The 10,326-nt window shown below is 43.7% G+C and overlaps 1 protein-coding gene across 6 annotated transcripts in view; it reads right to left on the minus strand.

Moving 5' to 3' along the window:
- LOC111253811 (endoplasmic reticulum-Golgi intermediate compartment protein 1-like) overlaps positions 1-10,326 on the minus strand; it is a 67,945-nt gene that overhangs the window by 40,052 nt on the left and 17,567 nt on the right. The window contains exon 1 of one of the 6 annotated variants that reach the window (XM_086975475.1): positions 155-1,058. The exons of 4 other annotated variants lie outside the window; for them this stretch is intronic. The gene's annotated coding sequence lies outside the window, so the exon portion shown is untranslated. Of the gene's footprint in view, positions 129-154; positions 1,059-10,326 lie in introns of those variants that run through there. One more of the 6 variants, XM_086975476.1, reaches the window with a different exon arrangement.

The raw sequence follows: 10,326 nt of genomic DNA on the forward strand, positions 1-10,326 counted from the left end.
AGAGTTGGAAGTTTTTGCGGCGGCACCTTTCACACATAGCTATAGTTACGGTCAACCGCTCCACGCGGCGTTTACCCAATCATTGTACCTACAATATCAGTCAGGAACGTCTGCAATGACCTAACGAGAATTCTTCCGTAGTAATTGCACATACATTCGATGCCTACTCGAGCTGTTTGCCCTTGCTGCCGCTGGTCACGGGGGTGACTTCATCCGTTTGCCTTTCTGCTCTGTACGTTTGCCCTTCCACCAGTTCGCCTGCTTATCCGTATATAAATATGTATGTATGTATATCAATTTGACCGCTGCATGTCCGTGTGCCGCGGTGTGTTCCTTTGTGTATATATCATAGGTCATTTGTTGTTGTGATGGTCGCAACGTTGTTGGTGGGCTCTGGACGAAGTTCGGCTGCTACACTATCGGCAGTTTAGTGGTAGGTCCCGCCAACCGACTCTATGACAGGCTTACCTCCACCCTAAGCGGTAGCGGTAGCAGTAACATAGAGAGATAGTAGCGCGAATCTTGTAAGTAAGATCTCTAAGTAAGATCCGGTCTACTGGTATTGCATCCGCGGCTACAACACGGTAAAGTTCCCCTGGCTTGTGCAGTGATGCGGGCTGAAACAGGCTTGTTGTAGACTATTACACGACGGTCATACGCTAGGACTCCGTTGAAGCAGCCTCTAGGGCAGCGCTATGGACGTGTGCAAGAAACCAGTACCCAGCTGCGACCCAATCCCCTAAACATGCACACACGCACTCACTAAGGCTAAGCCACTTCGACCTTTTTTGGCAAGCAATTACAGATCGATCCACCCCGAACTCTATCGCCAGCGCTTCTTCAAATCAATCAACGAATTCTTTTTCCTACACCTAAAATAGTCCTAGCAGCATAGACTTAACTGACTACGCAAAATCATCCACCACCAAAACATACTTCATCCCCTTTGCTTTGACTTTGTGAAACTGAGCACCCAAGCGTCGTCTGCCAAATAAAGTCGATCTGGGAAAGGGACCTATGTGAGTAAAAACAGGACTTAGCGCTACGTCGAGCGAGTTCGTTTGAGGAGCCGTAACCTTCCGACTAAAGGTTGTAATTCGAAATCCAGTGTAAGATTCAAAAAATTAAGCAATGTGTAATGTCGTTCGAGGTAAAGAATAACGAAGTACGGTTTATCCATTGGTTATATTTACCAAATCCGATGTTATATCTGGATTCGCGGTGCACTCAGCAATTCGTATAATTAATTCACAGCCGTCAATTAAGCCGACTTCGCGCACAGGAGCATGACACGAATGGATGGAAAAGAAGCGAAGGCCCTTTGGTTCTTAGGGTGAGGGAAGTGAACTAAACAACAATAGACAATAGGCATGCGAACCCTCTCTCAAGGCTGCAGGTGCTGCTGCGTTTCACTTAGGGCTTTCATCCGGCACGTCGTAGGTTATTGGGCGGATCATGCGCGGAAAGTCAGGTCGTGCCTGTATTCAAAGAAGCTATTCCAAATAACTCAATCTAACAGGCAGCATTCTATAAACGTGTGTGAAAGGACATAGGTACATATAGACTGAGTAGATCTATTAAATAGCATAGCAGAAGTATAGGAGGAGATCTGCCTTTACTGCTGGACACACCGATTCTGTGAATATGTTTTGAATTATAATACTTGATGTTTACTGATAGACGGGGAAAATCACTTGTGTTTGAATAGGAGACATTGGGAACACGTATACACAAGCTTAGGCTCAACAAGCAGAAAAACTAATAATCTTTATGAGCAGAAATGATCTGTTTTAGAAAATCTACACTGCTGGTGGAACGAGTAAGGAAGAGCTCTACCAGCGAAACATGTTGGTGTAGGGTTCGGCGTCTACTAAGTAACTATTTTAAACAACTAATATAAGTACGAGTATAAGGACAAATAATTAGGCTATAACAAAATAGCTAGAACATAGTAATAATAAAAAGGAGAAACTTATCGAATTTAGATTCGAATTTGCTACTGTTGCTCCAACCGATCTGAACTGAAATCTTCGTTAAATTACAGATAATTTTTCATCTTACTAAGTACACTATTCCAGTAATAACCTGTGTCAACTAAAATCACATCGTTATCCTTCGTTGATCCTTTGTTAAGTTTGATCTGACAAAGGACTATTGAGACGAATATATCGTTAAATATAATCAGTGATGAGCTCTAAAGAACATGTGGCCAGCATACGTTTTTATGCTGTTTCGTGAAAAGGTCATAGCACTATTGCTTTGCTATTGCGCTGTTCGAGTGATACGACAGGATACAAGGCCGATTGGAAGACACTCCGCCCATTAGTCCGAATTTTAACGGAAGATTCAATGATGCTTTTTTATCTATTCAAGTTTTTCACATATATGGAATAAATGAGAAAAAAAAAAAAAAACAGCTAATTAAAGAAGGTACAGTGCGACATATTTCAAAACGAGAATACTCACTTAAAAAATTTATCATCGAATTTTCGCATTTGATTTCTACGTTTCATTTATATTGTGCTTAATTTTTGTCTTCGGAGTGCGTGACAAAGACAGATTTGCGCTGCGTGTCAAGGAGACTCTTGAAGCAGCCTTGAAAGGAGGCAGAGGAGTCAGTGTCTTTTGAAGGACCACGCGTTAGGCATTAGATGTAATAATTCCCGATGTGGGAGTAGCTTCTAAAACGCCCCTCTTCTAGGTATTTTTTTATTACCCTTCCATTTAACCCATCTATACTTCTAGCAAAGAACGAAGTGCCCATATATATATGGATACTTTCTGTAATTTTTATCTGATTTATGTTTATATTATAGTTTGTCATCGTTCTGCCTTAGTTAAGGATCACTGCGGTGCCTGATACTTTATAGTCTGCTAACTATCAAGGTTTATAGTCTATCAAGGAACGCCATTTAACCAACTTAGCCGATACCGAATTCCTATAGCTTCCATTGTCTGTTCACGTACCCAAACTGAACTCTCTAGTTACCTACGAGCATGTACAAATCCACATTTACTATGGCCAAATCGACAGCGAAGACTTGGTTCGTGTTAAGCGGTGTCAGACCGTTGACAAATGGATGGCAAGGCGATTCGACACTCTAAACTTAAATGTTCGAATTAGTTTGCCTAAATTCAGGCTTCATCCATGCGATGGACTAACTAGTAGAAGGCAACGATTAGCCTTAGTCCTTAGCCATCTGCCCACAGCGCTAATTGCAGGAACTGGCGAATACGTTTAACACCGAAGTAACATACATAGCCACGCGAGTCCACAGCTTCGGAGGTACTCATTGCTCAAGCAAACGTAGTCGAATGAACGTCCTCAGCAAACTACGTGCTAAGAGTCTCGTGCACTCAGATAGTTGTCCTTGATGTAAGCGACCTTGCGACGAAGGAAACGAGTAAATTTTGGGGAACTAGTGACGCTGGGAAAACTAAACTTGTCGATCTTGGTCCTCACCTGTGAGGCTCCCAAAAGCATAGAAGATATATATTAGAAGTATATAGTTTGCGGAAATTCGTCATGCCCGAATGGTTAGTTCGAACCGACACACCAGAATTTTTGAAATAGAAAAGGGAGGTAGGCACTCAACAGAGATCGCGTCGGCTATACAACAGGTCGTCCGGTCGAAAATGGAACAAATAACATCGGTCGGAGACCTCATCGTGCTACCCTGTTTTCCGGAACTCAATTTTTCTCGTTTCCTGCCAATATTCTTGCAATACAATACAACAACGGAAGGTTACTCGGTGGCAGGTTCTGCACTTAGGACTTCGCAAATACACATCTAGATAAACACGAGAAGGCCACGCTGCAAAGTAGCAATTTATATATATGTATAATAACCCAAACGTCAACTAATCAATCACATCAACAAATATTCGAGACACGTATACTCGAATGTCAAAGCATAGCCAAGGGTAGCGCTTCGAGACGCTTACAAGCAGAGCTATAGGTTATGCTATGAATATCGAAAACTCTGTGGTTGCTGCCGTTGCGGGATTTGGTATTATAACTACAGCTGCTACGATACTATCGTGCTTTGGACGGTTTAGATTGCGACCACACGCTTCTGAGGTGCAGATTCAGTAGCACCGAACGGCTCAATGAACAAGAGAAGCTCTACCTTCTCCCTAGTACAACTTTCCAATGACCTGAACATTTGCTGCTGTGGAAACTGTACTGCAGCAGACTTCAGGTGTCCATGGTGGCCTAGCAGTAGGTAATCTTCCCAAAAGCCTCTGAATAGCGGTTTATTAAAAGATTACTCTTTGTAATGAAATTCAACCGATTGGTTGAGTTCTTTTTGAGAGGAGTGTGCATGGTCCGGCCCGCGCCGCTGTGCAGGCAGACAGCTGATTCAGATGATATTCCTGGCAGGATCAACTAACTGAACGCTAGAAGAAGCTAACTTATATAGCCACTTGATATCCGTTTGCTGGTGCGTTTAACTGTCTGGTAGAGAAATTTTTAAGACACATATTTAGTGGCCTCAGCGGATAGAATTTCAGTTGGACTTGATCACCGGGCGATGGTGATGAAACCGGGTATCGACACAAGCCTGCGTCGGAAGGAACTGTTGTGGCCGAACGCAATTTCCTGCTTAGTAAATAAGGACACGAAATGTAACATGACTAAGAGGATAATTCTCTGGAGACAAATGCCATCGACCGCCAAAGATGGATTCTCCTAGGTCGGTTTTGGCAAAACGAACAAAAAAAGAAAATAAGTCACTCATATAGTCAAAATAAAAGGCGTTCTTCCAGTTTACATGGTGCCTTGCAAGATACATCCTGTGTACCTCTCGTCTGGATCGTGTTATTCTTCTAATGAGAACGCAGCCCTCCGTGAGCCGTTTCTTCTTCGGAAGCCACTCCGTTTTCACCGCCATCTAAGATAAGTATGGTAGGCTATACGACCATACAGACGTATACGATTGTGGGATTGCTAAAAGTAATCTCATTGTAATATCAGGACAAGTATAAGGCGATAATACGAGCGCCGAAGGTTGAACAATTATATTTGCGTCTGTGTATCTTCATAGCCATACACTTCAGAGACTTTGAGACACGACAAAGATTTGGGTTCTACGAAGAGGGAAACCGGCAGGGAATCGATTAACATTAATTCGCTGCATCCGCTGGCTGTTTCCTTTGCCAGTTCCGTGAGAGGTTCCATGGATGCAGCAGCAGCTCCGTCTAGGCACAAACCATGGATATTGATTAGTTAATGATAAATAAAGAGGTTTTCTTATACGGCTATGTATAAGATCGGTCGGCTATGTTAGCATGAAACAGTAATGCTGAGCATATGCTCGCCAGTAGTTTCCGTCAAGTTCGTCTATTCACGAACGGTATATTCGTCTACAACGCACCGCTGTGCGTGACACCGTCTGGCGGCTAGAAGCCAATTATGATTGCCCTCCTTTAAGATGCATGCACTTACATCGCTATTATACTGTGTGAGTTATCCGAGTGTTTTGCTATGAATGGCTTTGCTGATCAACCGATATACAAAATCGAAGACAAATTCACATACCCTAGAATAGATGGAGAAAAAGCCTTTGTATACGTGTATTAGAGAGCGATGTATAGGAAAAAGACGGATGGACAAATCCGTCAGGGAGCAGAGTCCGCAACGGCCATCAAATGGCCGCGATTAGCTCTTCCGCCAAAAGCCACGAGAAAAGTAGCAGCGATACTAGTAGCACCTCGTTTCGCTGGAACATCCGTTGCCGTCATCGATGCCCAGGCTACAAAAAAGGGCGCACACGCACACAAACACTCACACAGATATGGAACAAACTCATGAAGTGTACGACAGTGGCTATGAGCTTCGCTGAAATATACCCTATTAATTTTTAGGTAATTCGGATGATACGTAACATATAGAGCGATCGCACTTGAACGCTTATGATTTTTCTGTGATAGCACGGGAGTGTGGCTTTGGCTAGCTAGACTGCTAGATGAGTCCATGTTTTTAGTTGTGTTTTAGACACAGCTGGCGACAACTGGCCATCAAAACGTCGCCTGAACCTCTGCCAATTAGGAATCATCTCAAAATATCTACAGGTACAATTGAACGAACAAGAATGACACCAGCTAGGTTCAAGAAGAAAAACACGATATCATTTTGGAGGCAAATCGCTTTCTACAGCGTAGACACCTAATGGTAAGCTTAGAATACATTTCGAAAGATCGAATTAACGAACTTTAACTGCACAAGTCGAAAGCAATTGCTTCTTAAAGGCGTTCAGAGCGTTCATCTATTCTTCTCGTTCCTGGTACGCGATGATGCCAGCAGCGCCAGCAGCGGTGAAAACATACGCACGAAACACGTGGAGCACCTACAGCACCGCATTGCATCTGACGCGTCCTTTAGTAGCACCGCCGGACTTTGTTTGCAAAACGTGAGAAGACTTTGTTCGGTCTACAAGCTCATTTATCGTTTAGGAAAATTTTAGGACGAAAGTGGATGACGGCAAATGGTGAGGCGTGCGACGAATACGTCAACAATATGATAATTGCACACGATAATCATTGAAACTATAATGGTGAAACAGCTTTGTGGAAAACGTTGAACGTACAGAGTTGGTAGCGTTGGTCGTGCTGACGCAGCTTTAAATTGTTCAAGCAGCCATGAAAAATAGGAATTAGTCAATGTTTTATTTCGTAAAAGACTGTACCGTTTAGTTCAGAAGGGACGCATGCCCAAGCAGGCATATGCATATATGCTTTTTCTAGCTATAACGTATACAACTATATTGTGAAAGTAGAGTTTTTTTTCAATTAAGTTTCACTAAGTGTGCGGGGAATGAGCACAAAAGGTTGTAGCTGCATTACGAGCATAAAACCGACGAAAATGAAGGCCGAGCTTTATCGCATATTTTGAAACCTTTTTAAGAGCAAGTGACTTTCCACGCTTGCGCAAAGTACTCGAGGGAACGGCGAAGGATTTTTCCGTTCTTGCTTGCCTGTTCACGTTGCAAATTCGCCCGTTCACGCCCTACGAGCCCAGTAAACGAAACTAAACTCTATCAGGAAACGAATTCTAAACTAGCTGAAGCTCTTCAGCTTGTCATTCGGCTGTGACTAGTTCAATTACCGAACAATAAGGTTCGTACCCCCTAAATTGTTTCATATTCTCGTTCAGTGAGTGACTATTCAGTTCCAGAACAGAAATGTAGATCAACAGCAATCCTCTGGTCACGCTTAACTCGCGCTACATTCGATGAAATTTCGATTCGAATAAATCATCGCGCAATTCGATCACTCGATCGGAGGTCGGTTGGTGAACAGGTGGAAGTCCGTCTGCGCTTATTTACATCCCTCTTTGCTTTTATCTGATTTCTGATATGAGTCAGTAGCAAAACACTTCGGCTCATTCAAGTGTTCGTTATACTAGACAGAAATACATTTGTTGCCGTCGGTGTGCAGCAAGCGCTAGGGATAGTGATCGCGTTGTCTGTTGAGGACAAAGTAGATCAGAGAGCAGCACTAGCAGCCAACGGCTCACGCTGACGATAATGACAGGGGGACCCGTATCACGCAACCACAGCGCCGTCTCTCTCTACGGCGTTTTGATGCCGGCTCGTTGAATAGACGCCGGTTACCGTTCGGTCCTCGCATCGCGGTCCAACTGTCCCTTGCTTTGCTTTGTTCTGCTGTTAGAGCAGGCATCCTCTTGTAGGAATGTGTGTGAATGCACTGACGGTGGGATGTCGCTTCCGCCGGAAGCATTAATGCCGTCGTCCCTCTCCAATCCGTTGGCTATCCTGCGATCGTTTAGGATGCTGCTCTCAGTGATCCGTACACACGGGGAGTACCTTCGCGTACCAGCCCTTCCACTTCCCCCTTTTCCCACCGCATTTCCCGTTTGGTTATGTTCGTACTGCGTCAGTATCAGTCTAAAGAGTGGCAGAAGTAATTCGAATTATTTGTGTCTATCTCGGTGTCGGTATGCGTGCAGAATTACACCGTGCGTGCGTGCGTGCGTCGGGGCGACGCTCAAGTTCGACAGAAACGTTTCATGTCATGGAAAAATATGATCTTCAAATTGGCTTATCGATGATATTTTAGCAGAACGTTTAGTACGAAATCTGTTGCAGACGAAATGCAAATAGGCACTAACATTTCCATGTTTTAATATTGAGAAGAGCTACCGCGTTCAGATTTGCATAGCTCCGCACATACACGCTGCTGCGTATGGCAACGCACGTTAGTTTAAATCATATAGGCTAAGTTGAACGGTAATGAGTAGCGATACGATTTCCTCAAGCGGCATTTGCAATGTACACAATTCACAGACGTCTTCAAGAACAGACTGCCACATCGGAACCCGTCTCAATCTCTGAATTAACGCACCTCTGCAGCAATTTCCCTATGAGTGCTTTCCGTTCGGTGGACATAGTACAGAACCATAGTCAGCGCAATGCGAAATACACAAGCAAAATCTATATTAAAAACAGTTTTGACATGAACAATGTGGAAAGGTAAGGAAAATTTGACCTCCGAGACGAACAGGATAAGGGGTTGTGCAAACAGGTGTTTACTCGGGCGAGGCGGGTACCGGGGAAGACAGACAGAAAAGAAAAGATGGATAGATCTGTCTGCAGTACTAGAGGAGATTTTTATACATCCATTTATCTCTACGTTAGAAAATATGCTAGACATAAGAACGACGAATATCTACAAGCGTTCTATAGCAATAATAGTGACCAGTGTTAGCGTCTAATATCACTATAGTCAACTTATCATAAAATGAATACATTGCGTTTACTGATCCTTCTGTTTATTTTTCACGTCACTATATATACGCGTTAGGATAACATTTTTCTTGCGCCCATCCTTTGCAGAGCCTATCTCCAATTATAGGAACGTTTGACGATTTGAAGGTTTCGGGCAGATACGAAACTCACATTCGCCATCGACATCCACACTCGTGCTATTCGCGTTGTTGCTTCTGTCGATCATGGAACCACCATCCGTGTCGTTGTCTTCGGTTTGTTTTTGGATCGAGAGTGCACGTTGGAGAGAAGCTCTATTTGGTCGTTACAGCCGTTATTGGAACAGACCGGTAGACGGTTAAACAGGCAAAGAAGCTACGAGTGTTGTATGAAAATGTATCATGGATGGCGGCGCTGGGTGGTCGGCAGCTTAAGTCACTACTGCTGCAACTTCTACTACGGCTCGACGTTAAACTGATGCACTCACTCGCGGCGCCGTGAACAGCAATGACTCGTCGCGATTTGGGCACATACGCGATAGATGTCGCTGCTGCCGGTGTTGTCGCGGTCGCCCTGTGACGCTTCCGCCGGAACCAACCCGAAACATTGCTAGCGGCACCGTCACAACCGGCAACCGAACGATAGCAGCAACGGTCAGTCGATAAGTCGTATTTTAGTTACGTGGCGCACGAAGCCGAGACGCCTAGCGCGACCGTCGTAACGACAATACGAATTAATCCGACTTATAATAAAACGGCGTATACTATACACACACAGACCCATTTAGAAACAGAATCTCTGCCTAGAAGCGCGACAGCGATAATGAAAACGACGGACACTTTAAAAACCTATCATCTAGGGCTGACGAGTTTGCACTCTGTTTTCGGTGTTTTTTGTCACATCGCAATGAAACATGTAACATGTGTTTTTGTTTTACAGCCCAGCCATGCGCGTGCAGCGTAATATCATGGACCGTTTTACTGCGCCCTGTTGGGGCTACAGATATTAGAAAACGTTCATTTAAAGAAATTGCGTTTTTTCCTTCTATCCGGTGGTTTACCTTACTATCAGTGCATTTTGAATGTTGTCACTGTTTGAATTGTGGTGTAATACACTCGTAAAGATTGTTGAGTAGATCCCGAAATGCAAGATTTTAGCAGTCAGGGCAACGACAAGGAAAATCCAAACAAAATTGACGGTCTTTAAAATAAACTGGGACATATTTTTGTGGGCTGTTTGTTACAGCGAGCATACGGTCACTCGCTACTCATCGTGCTAGACCGGAAGCAGTTCGTTTTGGGATTCAGTTGAAGGCTGGTGTTCGGAATATGAACGACAGTCAGGTTTTGTCCAATTTTCTTTCGACGAAGCCCCACCGAGGTTAAACTTCTTCAGTTACCTAAAACCGATACAGTTTCCACGCGATTTCTGAAAAATCTAAATGGCAAAAAACGGAGCATCCACGATAAACTGAAAAGTCTTTGGAGTGGCACAGAACTTATTTCTATTACTCTGGAATTTCGCTGCAAAAAATCAGAAGACGTTTTTTTGACACATCTAAAGGAACTATTCAAATATAAGATTTTAGTTAGATTTT

Source organism: Varroa destructor, unplaced genomic scaffold (assembly GCF_002443255.2).
Source record: "Varroa destructor unplaced genomic scaffold, Vdes_3.0 BEIS01000007.1, whole genome shotgun sequence".
Taxonomy (NCBI): Eukaryota; Metazoa; Arthropoda; class Arachnida; order Mesostigmata; family Varroidae; genus Varroa; species Varroa destructor.